Source organism: Linepithema humile, chromosome 1 (assembly GCF_040581485.1).
Source record: "Linepithema humile isolate Giens D197 chromosome 1, Lhum_UNIL_v1.0, whole genome shotgun sequence".
NCBI classification, from domain to species: domain Eukaryota; kingdom Metazoa; phylum Arthropoda; class Insecta; order Hymenoptera; family Formicidae; genus Linepithema; species Linepithema humile.
Window position 1 is genome coordinate 40,668,410 of NC_090128.1, and position 18,492 is coordinate 40,686,901.

Consider the following 18,492-nt stretch of genomic DNA (forward strand, 5'->3'; position numbering starts at 1 on the left):
TGGTGCTGCCGCGCGAGATTTTTTCACATTATATATGATATTGTTACGTATAGTTACGTGTAGTTATATTCAATAGCCTGCGTGTCTTTTGTTATATAATGCGATACTTAAATCTAATTTGTTTACATAAAGTATACATCGAGTAATAAAAAGATCTCGAAGAATGAGCAAGGACGTCAATTGTCTTCTTCTTTTTTTCAACGTCATTATAACGTAAAAACATCAATTTTTTTACGTTTCTCGTTTCTATCCGCTTTAAAAATTTTAATTGATCGATAACTGCCAATAATTGTTAATTGCAGGAGGATCTGAGATCATTTAATTGGTATGTTATTAATTAAATTTTTTTCTTTTAAAATATTCGAACTTGTAAATTTTATTTCTATTTTCTTAATATTTATTTATATTTTTTCTCGCGTAGAAATGTCTCAGATTTGTTTTACGAAATCAAGGGTAATTTTCTCGCACAAATTTCACAAGTACAAATTTTCTGGCCGTATATACACATATTTAATCTTATCTCTCTTTCGAGAAGATGCGGCTTGAGGAGCCGGAGTCAGTCTGAAAATACCTAACTAGCTGGTGGTACTTAACTGTTGGCTACGCCAAGTGACTTTCAAGACACCCTGTAGGCACGCTCGGGACGAGCGAGTGTGTTTGCGAGTGTACATATAAACCGTCGTAGGCATATACCGCACCGAAAGTGGTTGACCCTGAGAGAGCCCGGCACAAAGGACTGATTCACCCCGCGGTCGACGCGGAGAGTCCTGCCGAGGAAGAAGCCTGGAGTTTACCAGGGTCGATTTTGCACAGGATCCTATCTCCGTGACATAATCCACGAAGATAGCGACACATTTAATGTGTTTTTTCCGAAACCGCAAGAGTCACACTTCCGATTCATTCGAATTATTCCTTTTGACTAGCGTCATCAAAATCTTCAACACCTTTTTTCAACGAATAACAAATATATTTACATGATTTATGTTATTTGTGTTTAACAAAGGTGTCAAAGGCTTTCAGACTTTTAACCAATTTAAAGGCAATAAAGAATCAGTAGCAGTTTAAATCCTACTTGTTGAAATGTCAAAACTATTCAGAATTTGAATAATTTATGCATGGAATGCGATTTACGCTTTTATTGATTTTTTATGATTCTTACATTATTTATGTCACGTATTTATTAGAAAAAATTACATTGATTGGTATTAGCAAAAATTTTTTGTTGTCATGATACGTTAAAAACATGGTCATCGTTAAAAATACTCTGGCATTAATTCGTATTAAATGTGCAAAGTAAATCAGCATATTAACGTTTTTATTGGAATGATAGTTATCACGCGGAATCAATAATCTTCATTATCATTATCATCATCATCATCATCATCATCATCATCATCATCATTGCTTCCTCTTATTATAGATCAGACTTAAACGTGCAATTATTTTGAAAATAATTAATTGACATTAAATGATCGTTAAATCGACTTCTCTTTCTTTTATTCTCATTTTACGACGTTAGTTTATCTACCTAATGTATTTTGTTATTCTACTTTTTGTTCCCATGCTCAATACTACGCTTATGTTTCTGCCACTGAAGAATTCGGCGTTCTTGCACATTTCAGTGAAAGCGTCTTACGTTTGCGAAAAAAAGTGCAGTCGTAACACCACTGAAAAGTATCATTCAGTTTCTCTGGTTTTTTAAATCTCTCACGGAAAAAGATCTAATTTAATATAAGATACTGTAAAAAAGTGACGTGTGACTTAATACGCCAAAAATTTCCTACAAATCTGTATGCAATATTTATGTTTTTGAATAAAATTATTTCTATCATATTATCGAATATTTTGCATAAATGAAAAGATCATAAATTGAGATGAAAAATAGTGAATATTATTACATTCGCGCTCAATTAAAATACAATACTTTTGTTCCAAAAAATTATATCTGTACACAAAGAAGTTTATTTTATTTTTTTAAACTTATTTCGATTTCTGTCACATAAAAAGTCACACATTTTTTCTGTAATGGAAATTAAATTTTAGCCTGTATAATATTAATTATACAGGCTAAAATATTTCTAATAATTTATATAATACAACGAGATCTCGCTAACTGAATCTCGTCTAGACAAGATTAAAAGGAACTGAAAGCAATAGGTATCTTAAAATGAAGCTCGTTAAGACAGCCATTTGCTGCATAAAAGTATCCTTTGATACGCGACAAGCGATTCTCCGGATAAAAATTTCTGCTCGCCGCGTGAAATTCACCGTGACGCGCTAGAATTAATCCGCTCAAGAGGCGGGCATCTGCGAGGCGACTTGATTGCGCTCGTGAATAAAAGCGAGATAATTGTATTAAAAGTCGCGGGGGGATTCGCCGGATAGGCACCCATATGCCGTGGCGAGGAAATCGGCGGGAACGTATCTATATCGCTGCTGGATCGTGTCGCGAAAAAGGACGAGAAACGCAACGAGTCCACCGTGAAGCACGCGATTATCCTCGAGCCAGAAAAGACTCTCCTTGCTCGTCGTTAAAGGACACTCTCCAATGACATTGCCTGTAATTTATGAGACTCGCCTGCTGATACCACTAAGTCTCGCTCTACCGAGTTCGAAGACTTTCACCTTGATCGCAATCGTGCGGCGAAATCTTGCGTAACTCTTCAGCATTATCTATGCACAATTCGTGATTCGGTCGGAAAAAAAAAGAATAGAAAATTACAATATGATATAACAACGCGGACCTGATATGTGTATTGCGAATGACTTAAGAATGGATATCATAATCCGTCCGAATATCGAACGTCACGACAAGAATAACAATTACGCCGATCATATTCACATATCAAGGATAATAAGGTAATAAAATTCTGAACTGTTGCGACCATTTTTTTTTACCATGAAAACTTCTGCGCAATGTGAATGTATCGCGTTGCTCAAGGCAATCTCTAGACTATTTGAATGCGCTGCGTTACTCAAGGCAACCTCTGCATTAACATTGACAGACAAAGGGATTACGGTGGAAAATGACCGTAGGAAATCGCGAGGGAGGACAACACGACAGGAAGGTATCCACCTTTTCCTGCGTCCACTTTCAAAGTGCATGCACGTTTTAATAATCCACCGTTACGTTTCCCATCGCGACTCAGGTCGATATCATACTCGGTATTTTAATTGCACGCCGGCGATTTGATTTATAAGCATTGCCCCGAGTGACATTTTGCTGTTAGAAATTTGCATCGATAGCCAATCAAGGACAGCGCTCCTTCATACATAAATGAAACAGTCGCAAAAGTCGTTTACGTCGTGCCAGGATTATCATTGCGAGCTGCGGGAGCGCGAACCGCGATCGAAGGATCCTGCGTAGTTTAATATCGCGCGCGAGAGAGACCAGTTCTGCTTGTTTTCCCCACACGCTATTACCCTTCGCGGACCTTCGGAAACGGTTGAACGTTACTGATGTCCTTAGGTTAGCAAGGATGCAGTCTTAGATACCGAAACCGATTCTCTCGCACTTTATCTTGGAAAGTTAATTTGAACTTTTATCAGTCTTACGCAGCGTAGCTAGAAAACTAAGTTAAACGTCAGCATAATCAAAATATTCTACACGTAAAAATATTTTATGTTAGCTCATATTATGATTATATTATAGCATTTGAATTCAAATAATTAGTTTATTGCACACGAAATGTTAAAATTCCGGTAGTTAATTTTACTTCTTCAAGTATTGTTATGTAAAACTAATATTTCGTCGACTTATTAATAGAAACGTGTCTTTAAGTGCGATTAAAGATCAATTTTGCTTAACAATGATGAATTGATTAGCTACAATATAACGATTGTGCTAAGTAGCATAACCAATCGTCTTTTAATGAGGACTTATATAACAGTAAATTTATTTTATCTTTAAAAGTTATAATTTTAATATATGTTAAATATATATTAAATAAGAGGATTTAGATTGAATTATGAGATAAAAAGACTATCAAATTTTATATGAATATTAAATTTGAAATAAAACTTGATTTAAGATTTATACCTTATTAGAAAGTTTAGATTAAATAATTTTAATTCTCGTGAATATAATATAAATTTATAAATAGTTTAAGATCGATCGGATTAGAATTACTTATTTTATAATTAACGACACAATATTTTTAGACAAATTATATGAATAAAAGTGTTTCTCATTTCTAATTCTCTCTCTCTCTCTCTCTCTCTATTCTTCCCTAAGCAGGTTTATTTTACATCGAAATTTAATCGGATTATGTAAAATCGTTATTGGCAGCTCGGGGTGAAAGTGACGTTATCAAGAGAAACCGAGATGCGCGGAGCATCTCCGCGCGCGAGCGTCGCACCGCCGATTATTCGCGGATGTCAGCAGGTGTAAAGATAGACGCGAACGTGTTATTACGCTTATCGGTCGAACGCCGAACTAAGACGAGCCGGCCGCGGGCTGAATAGTTACAGGCCATTGTATGCCTAATTATAAGTGTAACCAGTCAATTTCACGGTGCGCGCGAACGACGAAGACGACGGCCCAGCCTCCATTGTGCGCAGAGTCTAGGACGAGACCGTTCTCTTTCTTGCACCGAAAGCGAACATCCGAAGCTGAATCGAATAGGAAAAGTATGCCGACGGGACGCATCGATTACACTCTCTTTAGAAGATAAAGCTGCATTCTCCCTGCACACGAGTGTGCGTATACATATATACGTGTGTGCGTCTATATGTATATGCGGATGCGCATATTATGCAACCGCGGTGTCTGGAATCCTCGAAATGTCAAAGGTTTATCGCACGTTTGGCGGATGCGAACCGATCTCTTGTCGCATCGAGACGCTTTTCTCGCGCCAAATATCAGCTGTAATTACTTGAGAACTATTCGGCGCTTGCGGTATATCGAAATGAACGTTAAAATTCTTCACGATTCACCGACGTGGCGATCTGGAATTTGATAGAATCAGCGCAAGCCAAGGATATGATCTGTTAAATTTATGAAACAGACAACTATTTCGTTGTTTGGCACAAAAAGCGCAAATTTTTTATTCTATATGAATGAACGGTACGGCACGTCCAAAATCTTTGAATGTGGCTTCGGTAGATGCGATATTCGCTTTAATAAATAGTGTCCCGTTTCGAGTATGCGGCTCGCTGCATTGCAGTCAGGCCTCCGCAATGACCTTTCTGCAACACGAAGGCAGCCGGCAGCAGAACAGTGCTGATGATGATGATGATGATGACGACGACGACGACGACGACAACGACGACGATGATGATAGAGTTGGGACTCTCTGAGGCACATCCTCGCTGGCAGGCAACCTATACTCTTGCTCCCATCGGAGCTGTGTTACCCAAGATACTTTACTTTCTACATTCCTTGCGAGACAATACGTACACCCACGCAACTGCGCTCGTTTGTATACTTCTCTGTGCTAGAACAAGACAGTTATTCAGACCGGCGCAGACGACAATTATTGAAGTACAAAAATTCTTCGTGTCACGTCAACCTTCAAAGTCGAACATGTTTTGCCACAAGCTGTATTTTATGTGGCATCTAAATCTGTACGAACCGCTATTGCAACAGGGTGTTTTTCAGAATTATTTAGCTTCTTAGTTTTCATTTGATTGTTGAAAATATTAGCAAAGTTATAATAATTAATTAATTATTGGCAAAGTTATAATATCAAGGATATCAATTACTTCATTGTCTAAAATAAAGCTTTAAATTACTTAATAATGGGTCATTACCTTCCGGCTACGTAACAGACAAAAGTGAGAGTACCATTAGCGAAACCAGGAAGTATAACCTTACGTTATTAACCCTAAATAATGCCGCATATGAGATCTTAGAGCTTGAACTTCGCTTTTCAGGTTTTGCTCGAACGAAAAGTATTATTAGACGAATTCTGGTTAAACCGGACGAATTAGCACGTGACACTGGCGAGCCCGAATAATCGAATTCAGCACGACGTAGCGTTTATCCCCTCACCGAATTCGCATATGCTTTGCGGTTTTACTTTCGCCGACGATTACCCGTAGCCGACATTGCAAGGTTATCCAAGTCGGATAGGATTTACGATTGATCCGAGGGTCGTCTTTTTTTTTTCTTTATGTTTGCGCTCGTTATCCTATTAATCCGCCGCGTCTCGTAATGCACGCGCTTACGGATCGTAATGCCGCCGTTACGGAAGAACGCCGCGATAATTGCCGCGGAAGATCACGGATTGATGCGGTAGCCGAGTAAAAAGTTACCGTAATGTCAGGTGACGCAAAAACTGTCAGCAAGAAAGTAGCTACATGGAGTGCGATAAACTCTCAAATTCTCATGTTACGTTCTTCAACGCAAAAGTTTTTAGCTAGTGTCTCGTAAAAAAAATATCAGATGCGTCACAAGCAGTATTTTTTTATTATCATTTTGCAAATATGAAAAATATTTATTCAACATACGCAGGATATTCAGTGACGAGTGATATAGTCGAGAAAAAAGTGATTTTATATATAAAAATCAAATTGAATAAAATTTTTTGTATGAGATTAATTTTTAAGAAACTTATTCTGCGGTTTCTGATTTATTGTCGAACGTAGAATCATGGTCGTACTATTCATTGCGCGATACTTGTTCATACTTTACGTATTATGTCAGCTATCATGGCAGACATACGAGTACGTGATTCGACAATAAAAGCTGAACGAGAGAATTGGCGCTTAAGGTATCGGGAGATACATGCATAATAGACTCCACTGCTCTATAAGCGGCAGAAATATACTTTAGAAGAATTATACTTTAGAAGTATGTGTATTCATGTTGTAATAGGCTATTGAGGGAATAATATTCCGTCGTAAAGTATATGAAGCGTAAAGGATAATCTGTGAGATATAAGGTAAAGCGAATTCTTAAGCGCAACGTTTAACGCGAATGTACCGTAATGAACCCGTCGTTGAAGTCACCGCTTATCCGTCCTCGAAGCGTTGAAATCTTTTTCATTGCCGGACAGTAATTGCATTTAAACGGCGTGTGAACGCAAGGGAATATAAGGCTGCGAATTCGAATTGCGAATTGCCTTTTTTACGGCCTTTATGCATCTAAAAAAATAATTAATTTGTTAATTTATTGTTTTGATTAGAATTTATATTACTCGGATGCATAATATTTTAGTGTTGAACATTATTACGGCTTTCGTTTTCAGCTTTTTGTATCTAATCTTTCCATTATATAATTCAAGCTTTAACTGATTATAACATTAATTTTTTTTTATACGATCTTATCGCATATGAAATACAAACTCCGGCACGCGATTCAAAACTTTCGCTGTTAGAATCAATTGCGATTCCCTTTCACGCAAAACGGAAGTTCTGCGCGTGATACCAACTCAGATTTCAATCCGTAATTGCAACTTGCAATCTAATGCGGATTTAATAGTTGCTGTTTAGCTTCGTGTAACGTAGAGGAATATTTATATTTTGAATTATACTGATATATCTATCTCATCTTTTTCTAGTCACGGTGTCTCAGACCAACCAAGTAATAACATCTGTTATTACTTGATAATAACAGATTAGTCGAGATAATAGCCTCGACACTTTGGTATAAAAATTTTCTTTATAAAATTACAATTAAGATTTGCATTATTTAAAATCTAATTATGATTTTTTGCGCTAATATTTTTGGATTCATAAAAATGTGAAAATTTGAAAAGAGGTTTAAAAGAGATTTGCAGTTTATAACAGTTTTCCAATCGATGTCTTAAAAATAGTTTATGAAAATATCCGCTTACGTTATGCATAAATAATGTGTCACAATCACGAACGTGGCGCAGAGAGTGTGAGACCGTTGAAGCGCATAAATATGAAATATTCGCTCGTCACCCGGTGTGTGAGATAAAAATACGAATTCCGCTTGGTTAGATACACAGGAAAAACAATGTTAAACGGGAAAATCGCAGCAATAACTTGCAGTGGCCTTGTGATTACCGAGACGGTCCCTTTCTCATTTAACTGACCGGTAGTCACGGACGACATTACGAATAGGTAAAGACGTGTATTTCTATATTGCATTTTCTAGCCGTAAATGTTTATTTACATGTTCACTTATCGCAAACAGAAAATATGTATCGCAATTTAACTCCACGCGGCACGCGATGTGGCTGTAGTAATTGAATGTAAATTTTACAGTAAAGTTTTTATAAGTACGTAATAGTAATATGTACGAGAAGAAAACGTAAAGCATTACTGTTAGGCGAAGATAATTTTAAAGTGCGAAATGGCGTGCGGAGTAAAAAGTAGTCTGAAGAAATGGTTTAGCGACATAATCGCTTCGTAAACGATTAAAATTGGATGTCGCAATACCACACTTTGGCCTTGGATAATATCCGTAGCAAGATATTAGCAAAAATTAGATTCGACACGTTAATGGAAGATAAATATGACATTTTCTCGTATTAGCACAATTCGAAAAATTACTCGATTTCGGTTTGCGACATTTCCTTCAGCGACGAAAATGTTTCTTTAGGAATGTCATATCTGGTAGAATTTTTTAATGAATGACATAAGAAGAAAGTAAGTTGTTTTAACTTTATATAATAGCAATTATCGATTAGATAGTGTAGAGCTCAGATTACTACAAGAACTGGCAACGACATAATCTCGAAGGACATAGATCGGTGATTTCTCTCGATAATCACAGGTGTCTGGAAGGGAGAGCGCGTGTACCAAGCGACAGAAATAGACGTAGACGAAACGAATTGCGTTCGTAATTCTTGCGCGGCTCGCACACCGGTCATCGGACGCAGAGTAAATACTCGTGGAAAAATTCACATGCCGAGTCTCTCCGGGAGGCGGAACTGCTCGGCTCTTTATAAATTCAAATCTGTAGAGTCCCATGCGAACAATTTTTCTCGTATCTTTCCTGCTCGCCCTTTCTTCGCGACTCGCGATAGACGCGATTAGTCTTTCGACATTCCTCCCGTTTCATGTTATACAATCTTGTCCATAAATACGAGATAGCTGCAATAAATCAGATCAAACTGGTTTACGTATTAGGTTCGCAGATTAAAAGGCATTGCAAATATTTTGATATTGAATTATAAGAAAGTAAAATATAAATACTAATTCAATTATTTTAAAAAAATTTACTGTGTGTGCTTTTTAATTGTAAATAATTAGTTATTTTGTAATTTATTAATTCTAAATTTTTAATTTATTAAAGATATAACTTCTCTTACTGTTTATGATTTTCTACATTATCAGTTACGTACTAAAGATTTATTAGATAATAATCATGCTTTACTGAAGATGCTTCTTCTTTAAACGAGATTGTAAAGCAGGTGATTACAATATGTTATTTTTAAACACGTTAAAGATTGTATTACTGCAAAACAACACGTATGAAATTCCAGTGCAAAACAACACGTGTGAAATTCCAGTTTCTCAGCTTCTTTTCACAAATCAATTGAGCAAGCGCCCAACAAGATCGCACATTAATGAATGATGCAGATCGTTAATGCTCAAGCATTGGCCGAGCGCATCTACAACAAGCTTGTACCAACTTTCCATATATTCCTTCCTCAGCGTTCATTAAACAAGCAATTACAAGATTCTAATTAAATGCGGCATAACGCGCATTTGGAAAGCGCCTTTCGTGCAAATTCCTTTCGCTGGCAAATAAAATGCGCGAGAGGAATACCGCGATGCAAATGGTAAAGTGTCAGTGTGTTAAAAAACTGTGCTTTTCATACTTGATAATAAAGGTGTCCAAGGCAAAAGGAAAAAGCGACGCAAATGAGAACCTGTTTCCGGGCAAAACGATAAACAGTAACGAATTTTTCGAATGGGAACCTGTTCGACAAAATTATTCTTTTGATTAATGTCAATGTATTTTAATGATAATGTAAGAATTTTTTCGCTTCTCTTTTCTTAGAGAGGAATATAATTTTATGCAATAAGTACAAAGTACAACTTTGTAGTTTTATCGAGGCTGACCGGTTATTTTATTGGATCGTTGCATATGAAATGTTGTTTTTATTCCAATAATTCTCATATTTTTAGAATTTCTTGGAATAGTTTGCACGAATCAAAACAGATATAGGTATATTAAATTAATAACATTTTAATACTTTTCACAAAATAATATTTTTTTTAATTTTCAGAATTGAAATTTTAGAAATAGGTTATTTCTCATAAACGATTCGATAAAATCAGATTCAAGAATTTTTTCGATAGTTTTGTAAAAATTGCACAATTGACCTTAGCCGAAATTTTTTCCAGAGATTGGCGCAAAGGCAGAATGATCGGCGGGACGAAAACCGATCCAGGCTGGATCGGTTTGATTAGAAAGTGGGACAGACAGGCTTTTGCAGTAGTGCGAGACACGGCGCGCCCGGGGGCCTTGTCGGCCCACACTTGCATAAAGACCGCTTCGTGCACCCTCCAACTTCATGTATTTACATGCAACACACGTATATTATACATATTCATATGTATTCTGATGTCATGTATATATGTGGGCGCGCACGAGTCCGCCCAACGATACAGATCGCACCTCGGGCGAAGCTTACGATCGCCTTGAGGAGAACGGCGGCAGCTTGCAACGGGGAATCGGCCGAGGAGGGCACGAGCCAACGACATTCCACGGTAAATACTGCATGATTTCGCTACAGGTCGTTTCACGCGTCATTCGTCGTCGTTCGAGGCGTGCGAGCGTATTTCTTCGCGCTGCACAAGGAAGAAAACGCGCCGCGGTCGAGATCGACGTAACCGTCGGGATAATCGCAACTCGCGCATCTCTCGCGGGAACATTGCACCGCAATTTTTACGACCGTTGTCGTAATGTGGCGTGTTGTCGGGCTTTTTATTGCAGTGGCTTGACGATGATGGAAACGCTTGCAATGGTTTAGGGTGGTTAACGGTACGATGCGTTAGTTGTACAGGATGTCCCACGGGAAGTGGCTGAAACTAATTAACTGTCATTTTTAAACACACATAGGAAGCAAGAAAAATAAAATACTTTATAATAGAGGACATTTCGCAGCTTTATTTACATATAAACTAAATGTAATATTTTTATCGTTAAATAAACATTTGTAAAAAAAATGCCAAGTAACGTCAGAATTAACTGTAACTGTAACTTTTGTTGCATAAAGTTTTTTATAGTTTCCAAACGCGACTTAATTTTTTTGTTATAATTCTGATGCATTCTTCAAAAATATACACCATTAAAATTAGCGAAATTTGGCATATTTTTATAAACATTGATTTAATGATAAAGATATTTCCGATTGTCTTTGTATGTAAATAAATCTGCAAAATGTCTTCTGTTAAAAGATATTTTACTTTCTTGTTTCCTATGTGCGTTTGAAAATGACAGCTAATTAATGTCAGCAACTTCATGGGACACTTTGTATGAGAGTCATAACGCCAGGATAACAGAACGTTTACAGGATAGCTAAATATGCCAACAATGCTAATATTTGACTAATATATGGATAATTTGGATTATAACAATTATCTTATAATTTTAATATTAACTTGTTACGTGTATAATACAAGAGAAATGATTTCTGATCTAAATATCTCTTAGTATACTTTTAGCATCACAGAGCGAGTGTTAGGCAAGCGATTTCAATAATATGCGAACAACGGCGTCCGGCTATTGTAATCGCGCATTCTGCAGTCAGATGCGACACGTTTTCTCGCGCCGTATGCAACTCGCCTGACGGACGCGGAATTTCATTTAATGGCCATAAACGGTCGCACGAACGACACCGGCGAGTCGGCGGCAAAATGAAAGTACCGGCCGAATCGCGAGAGAGATCGCATACTTGGTGGGCGAAAAAGCGAGAGGAGGCGCGGGAGGACGGAGCGAGAGAGAACGACCTTGTTGTAGACAAGTCTAATGTGACTTATTAGGCGCGGCCGCGGGATGATGATTTCGATTTCATTAAAGCCGGCATACGTACGTGAAATTATGTTGTATCTCGCCGGTAACGAGTGTGCAATGACTACCGGGATAAGTGCGCGCGCGGCGATCATCTCGATCTGTCGAGTATAGAGATCAGAAAAATTACGGATATAAAAGAATTTGTAGAGTGATCATTAGGTGAATGTCTTCCTGTTAGCTCTCCGACGTGATTACTTTTATACTTTCCTCTTGCACAATTTCCATTTCAAAGACAGAGAGCGATTGCAGACAACCAAATCGGGAGAAGTGTGTGAACAAATACGTACACTTATTTTTAGAACAAAAATTGAAATGATTGCTGAAAGGCAGACTTTTCGAAAATACATTAAAGACTCACAAAAGCCGTGACAAATTTTCTACAAATTATACTGAAACAGGATCTCCGCAAATTATTCCAGTCGTTGGCTAGCTGTGCCACTTGCTATAATAATGGACAAAATGATTTTTTAATATATTATTATTATGGATTAGTTTCTTCTAAGTAAAATCAGTTCTGTTATGTAAGCCTTATTACGACATTATTGATACTCTAACAATTTTTTGAATAGTATACTGCAATATATAATATCAGGTTGAATTAAATTAAAGTAAATGGTGAAAACGATTAAAAATTCAGAATTTAATTTTAGATTAAATAAACATGTGACACTAGAATATCGCATTAAAACATAGCCAACTGTTAGCAATGTTGTTCAAATTTGATAAAAGTGAGATTTTAATACGATATTCTAGTTTTACAATATTTTATGTAATATAGAAATTAAATTATGAATTTTTGATCAGTTTCACCATTTACTTTCTAAACCATTGCATTATGTATAATAAAAATTAAAAATTGAAAATGTATTATTTGCGGCTCTTCGTGAAACTGTAGTCGATTAAAATTGATAAATTAATCTCATATCAAAAAACTTGAAACTCTTTATCGACTTTCATATTAAACGATTTTATCTACGGTTGTTCGCTCGGAAAAATTGTAATTAACACCTTAACGAACTCGCGTGCATATTAAATACCGTAAAAGTGTTTGCTTATGGATCTTTTATTGTGGGTTACCGCTGACTAGATTGGCACGTGCGATTTTTTTTAATTATGCGACACACAGTCGTGCTTTCACCAGTGAATTGCATAATTCGCAAGAACGCGCCGTGAAGCATGAGGTCGGCGACAAAGTTTTGTGCATCACTTCCCGCCGTTTTCATGCTTCGTGTGTAAAAGAAAAAATTTATTGCGTACGAACCAAGCGATCGTGAGAACAGATACGACGATGTAAGCTAGTCTGGCCGATCTATCGGGGAGCATCAAACTTGACCTTGTAGTCCCCCATCATGCCGGTGCCAACGTGGTTACTATGGAACGAATAGTCGTTTCCTGATTAAGGAAATAGACTTTTTTGAATGCTATACGCATACATACGCACACACATGAGATTTATTCGCTTCGCTGATGCCATACGCATTCCTGTTATTTAAGCGTGCTATTTATAATGTTTTTATATTTTCTTCTTTTGTAAAAGTTTTGCATACATTTTTTATAGGAATAGAAAAAGTAAACGAACAGTGAAAACTATATTACTAATATGTTGAGTACAAAAAAAGACTTTTACTTTTCTTGATTTCTTTATTAGGAGAAGAAATTTTTTCCCCTTACTTTTTTTACTGTAGACAAAGTCGAAAACAGTGAAAATCATATAGTAATCATTTTGAGCTCTTTTCAACGAAGTGAAGGTTGGTAGTATTGATCAAACAAAAAAAAAAGGGGAAAAGCATCTGCTTTACGACAATAACGAATAGCTTTGTGTTATTAAATATATTACAAATTCTGTAGCAAATTCGAAATATAAATTATCATTCATCATACAGAATCGATAGTTGTGTAAATTTCACGTTTTCGAAGTAATGAAGAAAGTTTTAAAGAAGAATTTTTTTCTAATAAGGTCATAGAAACGTCAATGCTAGTTGAAAGCGCAAACAGAATGATTTCTTTTTATAAGAAATAAGTTCGTTTGGCGTTGGATGGACTTGTATTAAACGAAGTCATGATTATATTAAAAAATTTATATTTTTTTCCAAATTTATTTTAAAAATATTTGTTTTAAATAATTTCTTTATTCCGATTTTGAACAATTTTTTATGAAAATTTTCTTTTTAATTTTTTCTTGCATTTTTATATATTTGCGTTTGAAAGAAAGGTGAAAAAGTCATTTTGTATCTTTTTTTTATCTTTATTATCTTAGCTGAAGGGTGATGTATACATATATACACTTATGTGTAGTGATTCCGTCATCTTATTGTTAATTTCATTCTTACGAATTTATCATCATTATTGCATGGGATAGATACAAAGCCGGATGTACGATTTTGTGGCCCCTAAGCTATGATCTTAAGGAGGCCCCCTCTTATTAACAAAAAATACATTTTTAAAAATCTTTTCTATACTAAAGAGGCCCCCTTATAATGTGAGGCCCCTAAGCTGTAGCTTATCTAACTTATGTGTAGATCCGGCACTGGATAGACAGATTTATAGAACGAATGATCCAGCAAATAATAGCTGCCGGACTGTTCTGAGAATGGCACTGCTTTTCATCACATTGGATCAGGTAGTGAACAGTAAGTGGTTTCAGGAAACATCTTCTACAGCCTTGTAGTCTGACCTTTTCCTTCGAAACATATGTTGCGCAAACATAGCCAAACACATGCTGCGCGGATTATGGACACGTGTGTGTTATATCTCTCAATAAAATTTAAATATTATTTATTTATTTGCAATTAATATGCTTTTCGAGCGAATCGACAAGTCATCTCAAGGAAGTTTCTGAAATCTTTTGAATCACTCGAGGGAGATCTATATCTGTTAACGGTGACTTCTATCAAAATATCTTTTGCAACTTACAAATGTAGCTATGTGTATTCTACAAACAATTTAAAATATGCACTGATTCATTCTGCAGGGAGCAGTTATAATTGTAATATAATTAATTCATATGGTTGTGCAAATGTGAGAGCCCTTCGATCGATGACTAATTCTCCGCATGGGATTTCCAATAGTAGCAGCACGCACACACATACTTATCGCTGAAGGACATGGGAAAAATTCGCGATGTGTTTTTTCTCGGACATTTATGCATGCGGAATGCGATTTTCAAGCTACAATTCGCGCCAGCGGTTTTACACCGCTAGAACTATAACTTCGGCGCCGACCTTCGATACCGTCGCGATGATACGTAGCCGGGATCGGAAGTAATTAGCATAACGCGTTGAGAGAGCCATTGTTTGTCATCATTCCCCGGGATCACACGTTGTAACGGATGCTCGTCGCGTATATCGTTGCGGCATCTCATTTCGATAAGATCCGAGTTAACGCGACGAACTGGAAGAATTCGCTCGTGTTATAACGGCCACCGCGCGCGCGCGCGCGGATTATGAAACGCCGCCGGCTTGCGAAACTCAGCTGCCTAAGGTGAAACTAACGCCGCTTATTACAGCGAGCCATTGGATTTACCGATTTAGCGTCATTAATCTTGCAAATTGATAATTTGCTATCTCACCCGCAACATAATTAACGCGCCCGCCCAAATCGACGGAGAGGAAACAGTTCCTCGTTATCCCAGCCACTCGTATTTACAATTAATGAATTACATTGTCTGAAGCCAAACGAACTGGAGAGAGATATAACGATGGAGATAAATAATTCCCACATTTTGCCAACGGTATCGGCTATCTGTTGCGTTGTCAGCAAGCACATATACTAGATTGCTACATATAAAATCGATTTTCTAAATTTACAGAATTTCTAGCAAAATGTACGTGCAGTTGCGATAATTCAACAATGTTCTTTATTAATTACAACTTAAAAACTCAATGATAATTATCATTAGCTCAATAATAATTATGTGGATAAAGTATCGGCGTTTTTATCTCTAATTATGCACGGTTTATTACGGAAATGCATTGTTCATTACGATACATTGGATCTTTATGAGATCCTCATCGGATCTTCGCCTGTCAAAGTGCATTTCACGTTCTTGCTATGATAGACAGGCCACTTTCATCATTTATCGCGTGCGTTCTTTCGCGAAATCGGATCTGATCTCGTCGAGGGAGATCCATTGTTCGCGCAGCCGGATTCGCAGTATCGGGAGACCGGATTCCCTGGCCAGTGGAACGAAACTGTAACGCCAGCTCCGTTGTCGTGCCGGTTCAGTATTGCTGGAGCCGATCGGACATTGGCAGCGAGTGAAAGTGTCGCCAGAGCCGTACATATGCATGCTTATGTGTACACACACATGTGTGTGTCTGGAGATCGCTACTTAGAAATCCCATGCCGATCTGGCCATACCGGGCGGCTTGTACGGATCACGCGTTTAGCACTGGTTTTCATATATTCTCGTTTCTATTCTCGTCCTAGACCGGTATCACATGTTTGCAGAGTGTTCCGTAGAATCGAAACGATAGATTCTTCGATAAATTCAACGATATTATCTTCTTTTGCAAATTAGGGAATTGTTCGTTTTTCTGTAATATTCTAAGTATTTTTTTGCGTTTAAGTATATTCTTTTTCTGTTTTCAGAATGATACAAGATGCAAGATGCTTTTACTTTCTTTCCTGTCTCGATTTTTCATTATGTAAGTAAAAAATATATAAATAAACAAGTATACCGTTCGGTTTCTGCCAATAAACGGTACAAAATCGATTCGAAGCGTGTAGATATATGCGGGTATGATCGCCGTTGCACAGTGTAACGCATAGAGACAACGCGAAAAATAATACAATTGAAGTAATTGGAATTATGCGAAAAATACAAGTAGAATTAACCCTGAATTAAAAGACACGATTAAAATCTGAATTAAAAGACACAATTAAAATCTAATTTAAAAGACACAAAGTTAATATTTGTGTGTCCTGAATAAACTTAATTGCGTTCGCGTTCTCTAATATGATAATACGTTAACGAAAATGATGATGTACTCCGTTGTACTGCGGTTTCGTCACAACCGCAAACATAATCACTGCATATCTCTAAGTTAGAATACAATTTAGACATATAAACAGATACAATTTATTGACATATAAACAAATTTCTGTATTTTTTTCTAATTTTTTTTCTTACTTTTCTTCTGACATTGTCTTCTTACTATTTGATATTTGTCAACATGACGTTACAGTGAGAAAACCAGCGAATGACAGAAGATACGACGCGATGCATTTTAACATTAATATTAACATCAGATAAAATGATCTTTGTGGGAGTAATTCAATAGCATTGCATAGCATTTTGTGTTCTTCTCACGCTTTCTCACGTGGTCCGTGGTCATATCAGATAAATGTGAAGTAGACGACAACGCAAGAAAGGAAGCGGGAAAAAAAGCGAAAATTAGGAGAAAAGATATTTAGATTTTGACTGTAATTGTAGGTAATTATATAATGTGCGTCATCATAATTATTTATTTAAATAACTAGAATTACAATTGTAAAAACTTTAATGATTTTTCTTTTAATTTTCTTTTTTTTCTGATTTTGCTTTTTATTTTATTTTGCGGCTATTTCATATTTGTTTGATTACGTGACTACATAATCAAACGCCAGAAAGCCAGTAAAAAACAAATGAAATCACGCAATATTATTAATCTGTTGACCACAGAAATCGTAGTGTTTTTTTTTAATTTATCGATATTAAAATTTATTGCATGATTCTGTCTTTTATTCGTTTTTTTCATTCTAATGTTGTCACATGTTAAGCAAATGCGAAATTGTGCAAAGGCAGCGCAATAAAAATAAGAAAAAATGAATTAGAAAATAATGATTATTAAATATGAATATATAATGTTATTTAGTGTCATATGCATATTCAAGCGATTTAAATATATCTCAATCCAAACTAGAAACCGGTTGTTAATGTAAGAGATTTCTTTGATGATGCTTCAAAGAGATTTAAAATATTGTGCGATGCCAATTGCGAAAGAAAATAACGTGTCACTCAAGAGTTAACAAGATACAAACTAATACTGGGAAATTTCAGGCATTTGAGCAATTCGAACTTTTCAGTTTTAGAGTTTTCTTTAATAAAAATATGTGAAAAATTTCTAGTTTAAAATACTCAATTACTTTTGTCTGCAAAATATCATATTTTACAAATATTTCTGTTTGTCTAATATGTTTTTTATTAATAGTTTGCGAACAATTAAAATAAAGTAATAGAGATTGACTTGTAATAGAGATTGACAAATAATTTTACTTTTGTCATGATTGCGATTTGAGATGTGATATGAGATGCGATTTTCCGCTGCCATCTATTCTGTTTGAGTGTCGTTACATGCGATAGCAAGGTGATAGCGCGCAAAGTGGTATCGCAAAAATCATAAATAACTACACGGAGAAAATTTTATATCAAAAATTACTATGCACGGCAGTAGCTGCAGACCAAAGAAATTATAAAAATTTTTACTATGATTTTCACATAATAGCTATAGTATTTAAACTTACAATTTCTCTTGTGGTCCGTGATTACTGCCGTATCATAGTAATTTTTTATT

The 18,492-nt window shown here is 36.2% G+C and overlaps 2 protein-coding genes across 2 annotated transcripts in view; one reads left to right on the forward strand and one right to left on the reverse strand.

The window, feature by feature from the left end:
- Nucleotides 1-18,492, reverse strand: part of LOC105670436 (uncharacterized) — a 42,787-nt gene that overhangs the window by 14,314 nt on the left and 9,981 nt on the right. The window lies entirely within an intron of this gene.
- The window catches only part of LOC105670450 (uncharacterized), a 45,199-nt gene continuing 43,041 nt past the window's right edge, over nucleotides 16,335-18,492 (forward strand). Inside the window, exon 1 of the mRNA XM_012363979.2 lies at nucleotides 16,335-16,584. The gene's annotated coding sequence lies outside the window, so the exon portion shown is untranslated. The remainder of the gene's footprint in view (nucleotides 16,585-18,492) is intronic.